This window comes from Leopardus geoffroyi, chromosome D1 (genome assembly GCF_018350155.1).
Source record: "Leopardus geoffroyi isolate Oge1 chromosome D1, O.geoffroyi_Oge1_pat1.0, whole genome shotgun sequence".
NCBI classification, from domain to species: Eukaryota; Metazoa; Chordata; class Mammalia; order Carnivora; family Felidae; genus Leopardus; species Leopardus geoffroyi.
Window position 1 is genome coordinate 45,582 of NC_059329.1, and position 11,431 is coordinate 57,012.

An 11,431-nucleotide genomic window follows, 5' to 3' on the forward strand; every position below is an offset into this window, starting at 1 on the left:
CACACACACACACACACACACACCTCAAAATGGATGAATTATCTAAATGTAAGTCAGGAACCATCAAAATCCTAGAGGAGATAACAGGCAATGTACCTCCTTGACCCTGGCCGCAGCAACTTCTCGCTTGCCATGTCTCCAGAAGCAAGGGCAATAAAAACCACAATGAACTGTTGGGTGCTGAAGATAAAAAGCTTCTGCACAGCAGGGGACAAAATCAGCCAAGCTACAAGGCAACTGAATGAAATGGGAGAAGATATTTGCAGGTGACATATCAGATAAAGGGTTAGTATCCAAAATCTATAAAAAACTGATCACACTCAACACCCAGAAACCAAATAATCCAGTGAAGAAATGGGCAAAAGACACGAAGAGACACTTTAAGAAAGGTGACGTCCAGATCGGTCACACATGAAAAGATGCTCAACCTCATTGGTCATCACTGAAATACAAATCAAACCCACAATGAGATATCCCCTCACACCTATCAGAATGGCTAAAATTAACATCTCCGGAAAGGACAGATGTTGGCAAGGATGCAGGGAAAGGGAACCCTTTTGCAATGCTGGTGGGAATGCAAAGTGGTGTAGCCATTCTGGACACTAGTATGGACATTCGTCACAAAAACAAAAAATAGAACTACACTAGGACCCAGCATTTGCACTACTAGGTATTTATCCAAGAGATACACTAACGCTGACTCGAAGTGGCACGTGTACTCCAATATTTATAGCAGCATTATCAACAATAGCTAAATTTTGACAAAAAGAGCCCAAATGACCACTGACAGATGAATGGATAAAGAAGATATGGTATATTCATACAATGGACTATTACTCGGCGATCAAAAAGAATGAAATCTCACTCTTTGCAACAACGTGGATGGAACCGGACTTTATTAAGCTAAGCAAAATATGTCAGAGAACGACACACATCCTATGATTTCTCTCATCCTTCGCATTTAATACAACTGATGAACATAGTGCAAGGAAAGCAAAAATAAGATACACACAGAGAGGGAGTCAAATGATAAGAGACTGTTAAATAGAGGGAAGAATCTCAGGGTTCCTGGAGGGTTACTGAATAGGGGTATGGGCTAAATGGGTGATGGGCATTAGGGGTGGACCTTGGGATGAGTATTGGGTATATTTTGTACTTATGGATCACTAAATTCTACTGTTGAAACTGTATTCCTCTATAAGGTAACTAACTTGGGCTTAAATTTTAAAAAGAAGAAATATTAAAAATAAGTAAAGAAATGTACCACCAGTCAAAAGAAAAGAATATTTAAATCGGGCTCTTGAGTGGAAAGGAAAGACTAAAAGCGTTACAGACAAGAAAGGATCAGAGAAAACATCAAGAAACAATGACAAAACAACTAGTAGAATGGGACTAAATATATACCTAGCAATAATCACTCTGACTATAAATGGACGAAATGCTCCAATCCAAAGACATTGGATAGGGCGTCAGAATGGACAAAACAAAGAAACAAACAAGCAAACAAAAAACAATGTCTATCTAGATGCTGCCTACAAAGCCTTATTTGGACTTAAGCCTCCTGCAGATTTGTTATTTTTTTAAATTTTTTTAATGTTTATTTATTTTTGAGACAGAGAGAGACAGAGCCTGAATGGGGGAGGGTCAGAGAGAGGAAGACACAGAATCTGAAACAGGCTCCAGGCTCTGAGCTGTCAGCACAGAGCCCGACGCGGGGCTCGACCTCACGGACCGCGAGATCATGACCTGAGCCGAAATCGGCCCCTTAACCGACTGAGCCACCCAGGCGCCCCAAGTCTCCTGCAGATTTGAAGTGAGGGAATGAAGAAATATTGATCATGCCAATAATGTCAAAAGAAAGCCAGTAGCAATACTTATATCAGGCAAAATAAACTTTAAAACCGAGACTCTATTTTGGTACCCTTTGGGTAAATACCTAATAGTGACATTGCATGCACCCAATATTTATAGCAGAATTATCAACAGTAGCCCAACTATGGAGAAAGCCCAAGTATCCATCAACTGATGAAGGTGTAAAGAAGTTGTGGTGTGTGTATGTATACGTATGTATACGCATATGGACATATGTGTATGTTCATATATACACACATACGTATATACAATGAAATATAACTCAGCTTCAAGAAGAATGAAATCTTGCCATTTGCAACGATGTGGATGGAGCTCGAATGTATTATGCTACGTGAAATATGTCAATCAGAGAAAGACACATATATGATTTCACTCATGTGGAAGTTAAGAAACAACACACATGAAAACTAGGGAAGGAGCCAGGAAAAGAGAAGCGTGGTAACAAACCACATGAGTCTCTTAATGTTAGAGAAAAAAAAAGTGAAAGTTGATGGAGGGAGATGGGTCAGCGCTGGGCTAGATGGAGGACGAGTATTAAGGAGAGCACTTGTTGTGATGAGCACTGGTTGTTGTATGTAAAGGATGAATCACCGAATTCTACTCCTAAACCCGAGAATGCACTGTATGTCAACTAAGACTTAAGTTTAAATGCATACATACATACATACATACATACATACATACAGCTATAACAAGAGATGAAGACAGACACGATCTCATACTAAAGGGGACAGCCAAACAAGAAGATCCAATGATTGTAAATTTTGATGCACCCAACATGCGATCACCAAGTATATAAAACATTTAGCAACAACCGTAAAGGAACCCATTTATAATAATATGATGGTAGTAGAGGACTTTAACACATCACTCACATCAATGGACAGAACCTATAAACAGAAAGTCAACAAGGAAACAATGGCTTTGAATGACACACTGGACCAGAAGGGTTGAACAGATATTCAGAACACTCCATACGAAAATGGCAGAGTACACATTCTTTTCAAGCATACCTGGGGCGTTCTCCAGAACTGATCACATTCTAGGTCACAAATCAGGCCTCAAGAGGTACCCAACGACAGAGATCAGACCAAGCATCTTTTCTAACCACAAAGCTAGGAAACTTGAAGTCAACCACAAATAAAGGGCGGGGGGGGGGGGGCGGGAAGGCCACAAATAAAGGGAGGTTAAGTAACATGCTACTAAATGAATGGGTCAAACAGGAAATCAATGAGAATATACACTGAAACAAATGAAAATGAAAATACACTGGTAAAACCCTTTGGAATGCGGCAAAAGCAGTCTATGATGGAAGTATATAGCAATACAAGCCTACCTTAAAGAGCAAGAAAAATCTCAAAGAATCCTAACTTACACCTAAAGGAATGAGAAAAAGAGCAGCAGAAGGAAGGAAATAATAGAGTTTAGGGCAGAAATAAGGAATATAGAAACCAAAAAGACACTAGACCAAATCAATGAAACCAGGGGCTGGTTCATTGAAAGCAGCAATCAACTGGAAAACCTCCTCGGCACACTCTTCACAAAGAAGACAGAAAGGACTCAAATAAATGAAATCACAAATAAGAAAGGAGAAATAACAGTCAACACCACAAAAATACAATTAGAAGATAATATTATGAACAACTATATGCAACAAATTGGACACTCAGAGAAAAATGGACAAATTCCTAGAAACACACACACTAATACCTAAAATCTGAAAACAGAAAGATACCCCATCAGTAATTACAAAAATCTCCCCCCAACACAAGATTTCATGGCAAGATGGCTTCATTGATGAATTCTACCATCCATTCAAGGAAGAGGTAATATGTATTCTCCTCGAATTATTACAAAAAATAAAAAAAAAGGAAAACCTACAAATTCATCGTATGAGGCCATCATTACCCTGATACCAAAACGAGATGAAGCCTCCACTAAAACCGAAAACTGCAGCGGCGCCTGTATGGGTCGGTCGGTTTACTGTCCAACTCTTAATTTTGGATTAGGACATTATCTTGCGGTGCGCGGGTTCGAGTCCCACGTTGGGCCCTGCCATGACAGTGTGGGGCATGGCCAGGATTCTCTCTCTCCCTGTCTCTCTGCCCCTCCCTCACTTTTATGTACTCTATCTAAGGAAAGAAATAAGCATTTTAAAAGATGTTTAAAAAATTTTAAATAAAACTGCAGAGCAATAGCCTGATGACTCTGCATGCTGAAATTCTCATTTAAAAACCTTCAAATTAAAGTCAACAATACATTGATAGAATCATTTACCATAATCAAGTGGGATATATTCCTGGGCTGCAAGCGTGGTTCCACATTCACATATCAATCAACATGATGCACCACAGTAATAGAAGAAAGGATAAGAACAATAGGATGCTTTCAACAGATGCAGGGAAACTATTTGATAAAATGTCACATCCATTCATGATAAAAACCCTCAGCAAAGTACATGGAGACTCAACCTACCTGCACATAATAAAGGTCGTCTATGAAAAACCCACAGCTCATCTCATCCTCAATGGGTAAAAATGGACAGTTTTTCTTCCAAAGTCAGGGACAAGATAGGAATGACCCCTCTCACCACTGTTATCCCACATAGTATGGGAAACCCTAACCACAGCCCTCAGACAACAAAAAGAAATAAGAGGCATCCAAATCGGCAAGGAAGTAGTAGCACTTTCGCTGTTTGGAACTGACATGATATGTTCTATAAAAAAACATGAAAGGCTCCCTTAAAAATTGCTAGAATCGATATATGAATTCGACAAGTCACAATCTACAGAAATCAAGGAACATAGATGTATTGAATTTCTAACACAAATCATGAATTAACACAGAGAGAAAGTAAGGGATCGATCCCATTGACAGGCTCACAAATACCACAAGAAACCAGGAATAAACCTAACCAAAGAGGTGAAAGATCCGTACTCCAAAGGCTATGAAACACTGATGAAATAAATGGAAGAGGACACAAAGAAATGGACATACATTTCATGTTCATGGATGGGAAGCACAAAATACTGTTAAAACGTCTACACTCCTCAAAACAATCTACACATATAATGAAATGAAGTGTGATAGGGATATCACACTAACAAAAACATTTGTCACAGAACAAGAACAAATAATCTCAAAACGTGTATGGAATGACAAAAGTCCCCAAACAGCCAACACAAACTTGTAGAAGAAAAGCAAAGCTGGAGACATCACAATTCCAGACTTTAGGTTATATTACAAAGCTATACTGATCAGAACAGTATGATCAGTATGTCCGCACTGAACAGTACTGACAAAACAACAACAAAAAGTAACAACAACAACAAACTCATACGCACAGATCAATAGCATCGAAACCCAGAAATAAACTCACACCTCTATGGTCAATTAATTCTGAACAAAGCAGGAAAGAAGATCCAATGGAAAAAAAAAAAAAAGATAGTCTTGGGACAATGGGTGGCCCAGTCACGAAAGCGTGTGATGGTGGGTTCAGCTCAGGTCATGATCTCAGGGCAGTGCAGAGCATGCGTGGGATTCTCTCTCTCCATATCTCTCTGCCCCTCTTCTGTATGCTCGCTCGCTCTCTCTCTCGCTCTCTCAAAAATAAATACATAAATTTAAAAAAAAAAAAGCTCCTCAACATATGGTTTTGGAAAAACTGGACAGCAATCTGGAAAACAAAACAAAAACAACGGACCACTTTCTTACAACATACACAAAAATAAATCCAACATGGACAAAGACCTATATGTGAAACCTGAAACCATAAAAATCCCAGAGGATAATACGGGTAGTATCTTACTTGACATTGCCTGTACAAACGTCTTTGTAGATATATCTCTAGAGGTAAGGGAAACGCAAGCAAAAATAATGAGACTTTATAAAAATTAAAACCTTCCGTCACCAAGGAAATAATCAACAAAACTAAAACATCAACAGAATATTTGCAAACGACACCGGATAAAGGGTTAGTGTCCAAAATATATACAGTTATACAGCACCCAAAAAATGAGAAATCTGATTAAAAATGGGCAGAAGACACGAGTGGACATTTCCCGAAGGAAGACATATACATGGCCAAGAGACACATGAAAAAATGCTCAACAATACTGATCTTCAGGGAAATACAGTTCAAAAGTACAATGAGAGAACACATCACATCTGTCACAATGACTAAAATCAATGAAAGAGGACACAGCAGGTGTTGCCAAGGATGTGGGGAAAGAATAACCCTCTTGCACTGTGGGTAGGAATGCAAACTGGTGCAGCCGCTCTGGAAAACCACATGGAGATGTCAAAAAACAAAACCAAACTGGAAATAGAAGTACCTTACAATCCAGCAACTTCCCTACAAGGTATTTCCACAAAGAATACAAAATCTTCAAAGGGATACATGCACCATGATGTTTACAGCAGCATTTTCTACAAAAGCCAAATGACAGAAACTATCCAAGCACCCATCAACCGATGAATAAATTGAGATGTGGTATGTGGAATGGAATATTATTTAGCTGTAAAAACATGAAATCTTGCCATTTGCCACGAGGTGGATGGAGAGAGAGAATGTTATGCTGGGTGAAATAAGCCTGTCGGAGAAAGACAAATACCCAATGATTTCACTAACACACGGCATGAAAACAAAACAAAGGGGCGGGGGGAGGAGACAAACGGACTCTTAACTAGGAAACAAACTGAGGAGTTCCACAGCGAGGTGAGGGAATGGGTAAAACAGCTGATGGGGATTAAGAAGTGCACCTGGGATGAGACCGGGTGACGTGTGGAAGGGTTGCTCTATATTGGACGCCTGAAATTAATATTACACTGTGTCTTCACTCACTGGAATTTAAATTAAAAGATAGCATGAGGTTAATGAGACTTACCTACCAGGTTTTCTGTAGTGTTCAATCACTTCACTAGGTTGGGAAAATAACCATGAAATTTTTAAAAAAGCATGTATGATGTGTGGGACAGTTTGTGCCCTTACCTTGGCCTCTGGTTCCAGCAGGACTCGGAACATGGGTCCCAGCTCATTCTTCTAGAAGGTCGTGAGACGAGCATTTCATGTATCCACGTCCTAATTGAATGCAGCTCCCGTGCTTCCGAATTTCTGTTAGGGTTCCTTCCCGGAAACAAGCCTGGATCTGGAACAAACCGTGGACTGCATCTATGAGGTGATGTCGCGGGACCCCGCCATCCACAAGTCCTTTAGTAAAATACGTCTTGTTCAAAAACTGTCTGGGAAGGAGAGGAATGAAACACGGGAACAGCCCAGAAAATGCAAGGGCCTGTGCAGCTCAGCAACCAGCTTGACCAGGGGAGCCACCCAGCGTCCCCTCCTCAGCACTCAGTACAACAAGGCAGATACTCTCTGGGACTCAGGAGATGCCAAGTTGCTGCAAAGCTCCCAAGGTCTCCCCTGGGGTGGGCGGCAGAACGCGCTGGAAAGGCAGCTCTGCTTTCTGTCCTGAGGCAGCAGCAGAGGCCCTGCATCCTCTGGGAGCAATAGAAGCCCTTCCTGCTCCTAGGTGCTCTGGGTCAAAAAAGCCGATGGTGCGCCTCTGCTGGCCATCACTGCCTAGGCAGAGGAACATGCCCCTCCGGGTGTGTGGTGCTCGAGCTCTCTCTGCTGGCCACCATGGGAATTCCTGCAATGTTGAAGACCCTGGTGGCTCAGCTGAGGGACCGAAGGTGCTCTGGGCAACTAAGCCTGTTCTCTACGCTGGGAAGGGTCTTAGTGACAGGGCCTAGGGCACAAAGAAATCTTTTCCTTCTCCTTTCTTGTGAGTGAAGAATGAAACCAAATTTATTAACGTAATGACACCATTCTTAATGCTTTAAAGCAATGTTCCCAGAAAAATAGACTGCCAACTTACACATGCTGAACAAGAGGTCATTGTGTTTACCACCTAAGTGTTTAGGTTAGATAAAGAATGGACACCTTTGAGAGAGAGATACCGGCTTCCAGCTATGGAATGAATGAGTCCTAGGGATACAAGGGACAGCCAATGGAAGAGAGTCAATCCTGTAATAATACTGTTGCATGTTTTCACATGATAGCTACACTTGTGCTTAAGTACAACATAATTTATAGACATATGGAAGGACTACAATGTATGCCTAAAACTAATACAACAAATGTGTGAAGAATATTTCAATTAAAAGTTGACATCCTTTATTCTATCTTTAATTTCTCTTTCTTTGCCAATAAACTATCATTCCTGGGGTGCTTGGGTGGCTTACTTGGTGAAGCGTCCGACTTCCACTCAGGTCATGATCTTGCCGTCCTTCAGTTTGAGCCCTGTGTCAGGCTCTGTCCTGACACCTCAGAGCCTGGAACCTGCCTCAGATTCAGTATCTCCATCTCTCTCCCCCATCCTCAGCTCAGGCTCTCTCCAAAAAGGGAAAAAAGAAACATTAAAAATGAAAAATCATTCCTAATTTAGGATCTGTGAAATTCCATTTATACCAGATTCTCTAACATGACTATCTTGATGTTTAGAGCTTATCTGAAAAGTCACTAATAATATCTGATGACACATATGTGACAAGGTCAGAATGCAACTTACAGGGAGCTACACATCTGTTATGAATTTACGACATGTATCTGTGACTAATATTTCCAATGAAATGTGCTTTAGGGATATGGATGGATGAAATAATGTCCATCAGTCGTGTAGGTCAATTTCCTACAGGACCATTATGCTTTCAATTAGTAATTGTCATCCCTTCAAAATTAAAAGAAAGCTGGGACATAAAGTGTCTTTCAATGTGATGTAAGAGAAGACTATGGCGTTTTGAAGGGTTCACCTACCTTCTGGAATCCTCAGATTGGTTTTGGGCAGGAGGATAGCAACCCACGATTTGGATGCACACCGCTCGTTCCAGAGGGAGAATATGGACCTTATTGTCAATTTTTTTTTTTTTTTATCAATATCGACAGTCCACCTCTGCCAGGTCCAGACTGCAGAACCTGGAGCAACACAATGCCTGTTGCCTGGGTTCAGAACATGAGGAACGCCAGCTGGTGGGGGCAGGGGGGAAATCCAACAGGGCCTGGGGCAGTGAGGGAGATGACCCAGGGACACCTCCCCGCAGGGCTGGCTCTGGAGTTTAACTGCCAAAGAGCAGCACACTCTCCCTGAAGACATCCTTCTCCATGACAGAACATAATGCTGAGCCCCACAATTCCAGGAGAAATGACAGATACCCATATTTTCAATTGCAATGGCCTTTGCAGAGCTTGGCCCCAGGGATGTTGGAGTCTTAGAGTCATGAAACTATGATGCCCATGATATCAGCCTTTTCTGCCCCAGCACTCAGAGCCACTTCATACATCCCCTCTCCCCTGGCCTATCTCACCCCATCCACATACCTGGACCACGTCTTCACTTTTCTCCTTGTACTTCTTCTTTGTCTCTGTTTCTCTCTAACCACACCTCTCTGTGTTTCTTCCTTTCACTCTCTAGGACTTGCCCAATTCCCCTATCACTCATCCAGTTTCTCTCTCCTTACCTGTCTCTTTGTCCACCTCTCCCCAGGCTTCAGGCTATCTGCTCTGTGCATGCAGCCCTGTCCAGGAGCACAGGGAACTCCTGTCTCTCTCTCTCTCATCATGTTTTGTCCCAGGCCCTGGTCAAAATGGAGGAGAATCCCCCATTCAGCAGCTGCCCATATTGACATTTGCTAAAGCAATGCTGGCTGCATGTGGACAGCCAGACATTTACCCTTGGTGGCCCAGGTATGACCCAAAAGCTGCTGGAGGGTTGGCTGCTTCCCTAAGCTAGAAGGAAAAAGGGGCTCACAGGGTTCAGGGTCCCTGAAGTAGATTGGATTAGTTGATGTAGAAGGAGCTCTATGCTCACACACAACTCTCCTGGTGGTGTCGAAGGAACCTATCTCAGACCATGGACCTCTGCCCTCCCCATGCCTCAATATGGCATCAGGGGGAGCTTTATGGGACACCATGTGACTCGCCACAAAAATCGCACCATTTGCCCCCTTGGAGGCCACCTCGATTGGTGCTATTGGGGAAGCTGGTAAGGTGCACAAGGGCACAAGAGCTGAATTAATGCAGGGCCTCCTTACTGGTCTCCTAAGTCCATTCCTCACCATCAGAAGAGACCCTTTCCTGGAGTCAGATACCTGCCCTGCTCATCAGCACAAACCTTATCAACTAGCACATGCGCCATGTGCTCATGAGCATCAATCTACAGATGAACAACCACCACCAGAGCTCCCTAAAGGATGTATCCAACCCCTCAGATGGAACCATTGGTCCCTTCCAGGCAATACAACCCAAAGAATGATCTGTCTTCTTCCACCAATACTATACATTCTACCTGTGGGTTAACTGCATATACAGGAACCCCAAAGTGTACACTTGATGGGGAATGAGTGTCGATTTTCCTGGAGGCAGACGCTGACGCAGAAACACAACTATGACAAGTGTATTAGGGGATATTAGGAAGGACAACGTGGAGGGGACGGGGTGGACAGGGAAGGCATTCAGACCAAGGGGCAGATTAGACACCATCTCTAAATGTATAATAACCACAGCTGGTTTGTAATGGTTCAGTGCGCTCTTCAAATTTCACACTGATTGCCCTCTATGTCAAACTGATTTTGAGTTATTTCAAAGGGATCTTCTGTTCTTCTCTCTGCGTTTTTTCTTCTTCAATACATCTGTGGCCTTGGATGAGCACATATTTGTCAGGGTGCATTTGTGTGTCTACCTGTAATGGAAGAGGATTATCTTCAGATCCCTAAACATCCATATTCTCATACTTATCTTTTCCTTCCTTGTAAAGTAGGACCTGAATTTTAATAGAAAAAACACAGGGGTCGTTGTTGTATCTTTGGAAACAGGAATTGCCAATCTCCCAACCTCAGGCATTATACCCTTAGTCTCATGAAACTGAATGAACATCTGTTGATGATCTTCTGTGTGCAGATACATTCGTTTCCACCCTGAGAAGGGTGAATGCCCACTCATCCCATACATTTTACAAATTCCTTATGCGCTTAACCACCTCTTCATCGCACTGACCTCAGAGACCAACATTATCCCTGCTTCTCAGATCACAAAGCTGATGCTCTGAGTTGAGGCTCTCCCCACTGAGAGCTGGCATTAGGTCTGAGACAAGAGGAACACACGCAAAGCCTCAGGAAATTGTGAGGGAAGTGTCGGAGATGCAAACCTTCAGGCAGGGTGGTGAATGCAGGTTCAGAGTTGCGGTGACAGGAGTCCAGCAGGGGTATTTCCTGGTCAACCCTGAATTCCCCACTAAGAGTGTGACTCAGGCTGAAGGCCAAGGAAGCCACACAGCTAATCTACAACCTTTCGTCACATTTAGTCTCACAGAGATACACACACTTAGGCACAGCCCAACATATTTATGTCCTGAGAAACTTGAGGAATCTTAACAGTGTCCTCAGCCAGCAGCACCCTTGCATTGAAAAGCCTGTGAGGCCATCTCTACATCTTCTCAAAGACTTAGCAAGACAGTAGATGAACATGCTGAACATGTCAACTCATACTGTTCACATCATCTTA

General features: G+C 42.4%; 1 long non-coding RNA gene across 2 annotated transcripts in view; it reads right to left on the minus strand.

Moving 5' to 3' along the window:
• Positions 1-6,998, minus strand: part of LOC123600573 — a 29,684-nt gene extending 22,686 nt beyond the window's left edge. For both annotated transcript variants that reach the window (XR_006713655.1, XR_006713654.1), the window contains exon 1: positions 6,863-6,998. This is a non-coding gene — a long non-coding RNA (uncharacterized LOC123600573). The remainder of the gene's footprint in view (positions 1-6,862) is intronic.
• Positions 6,999-11,431: the final 4,433 nt, after the last annotated feature.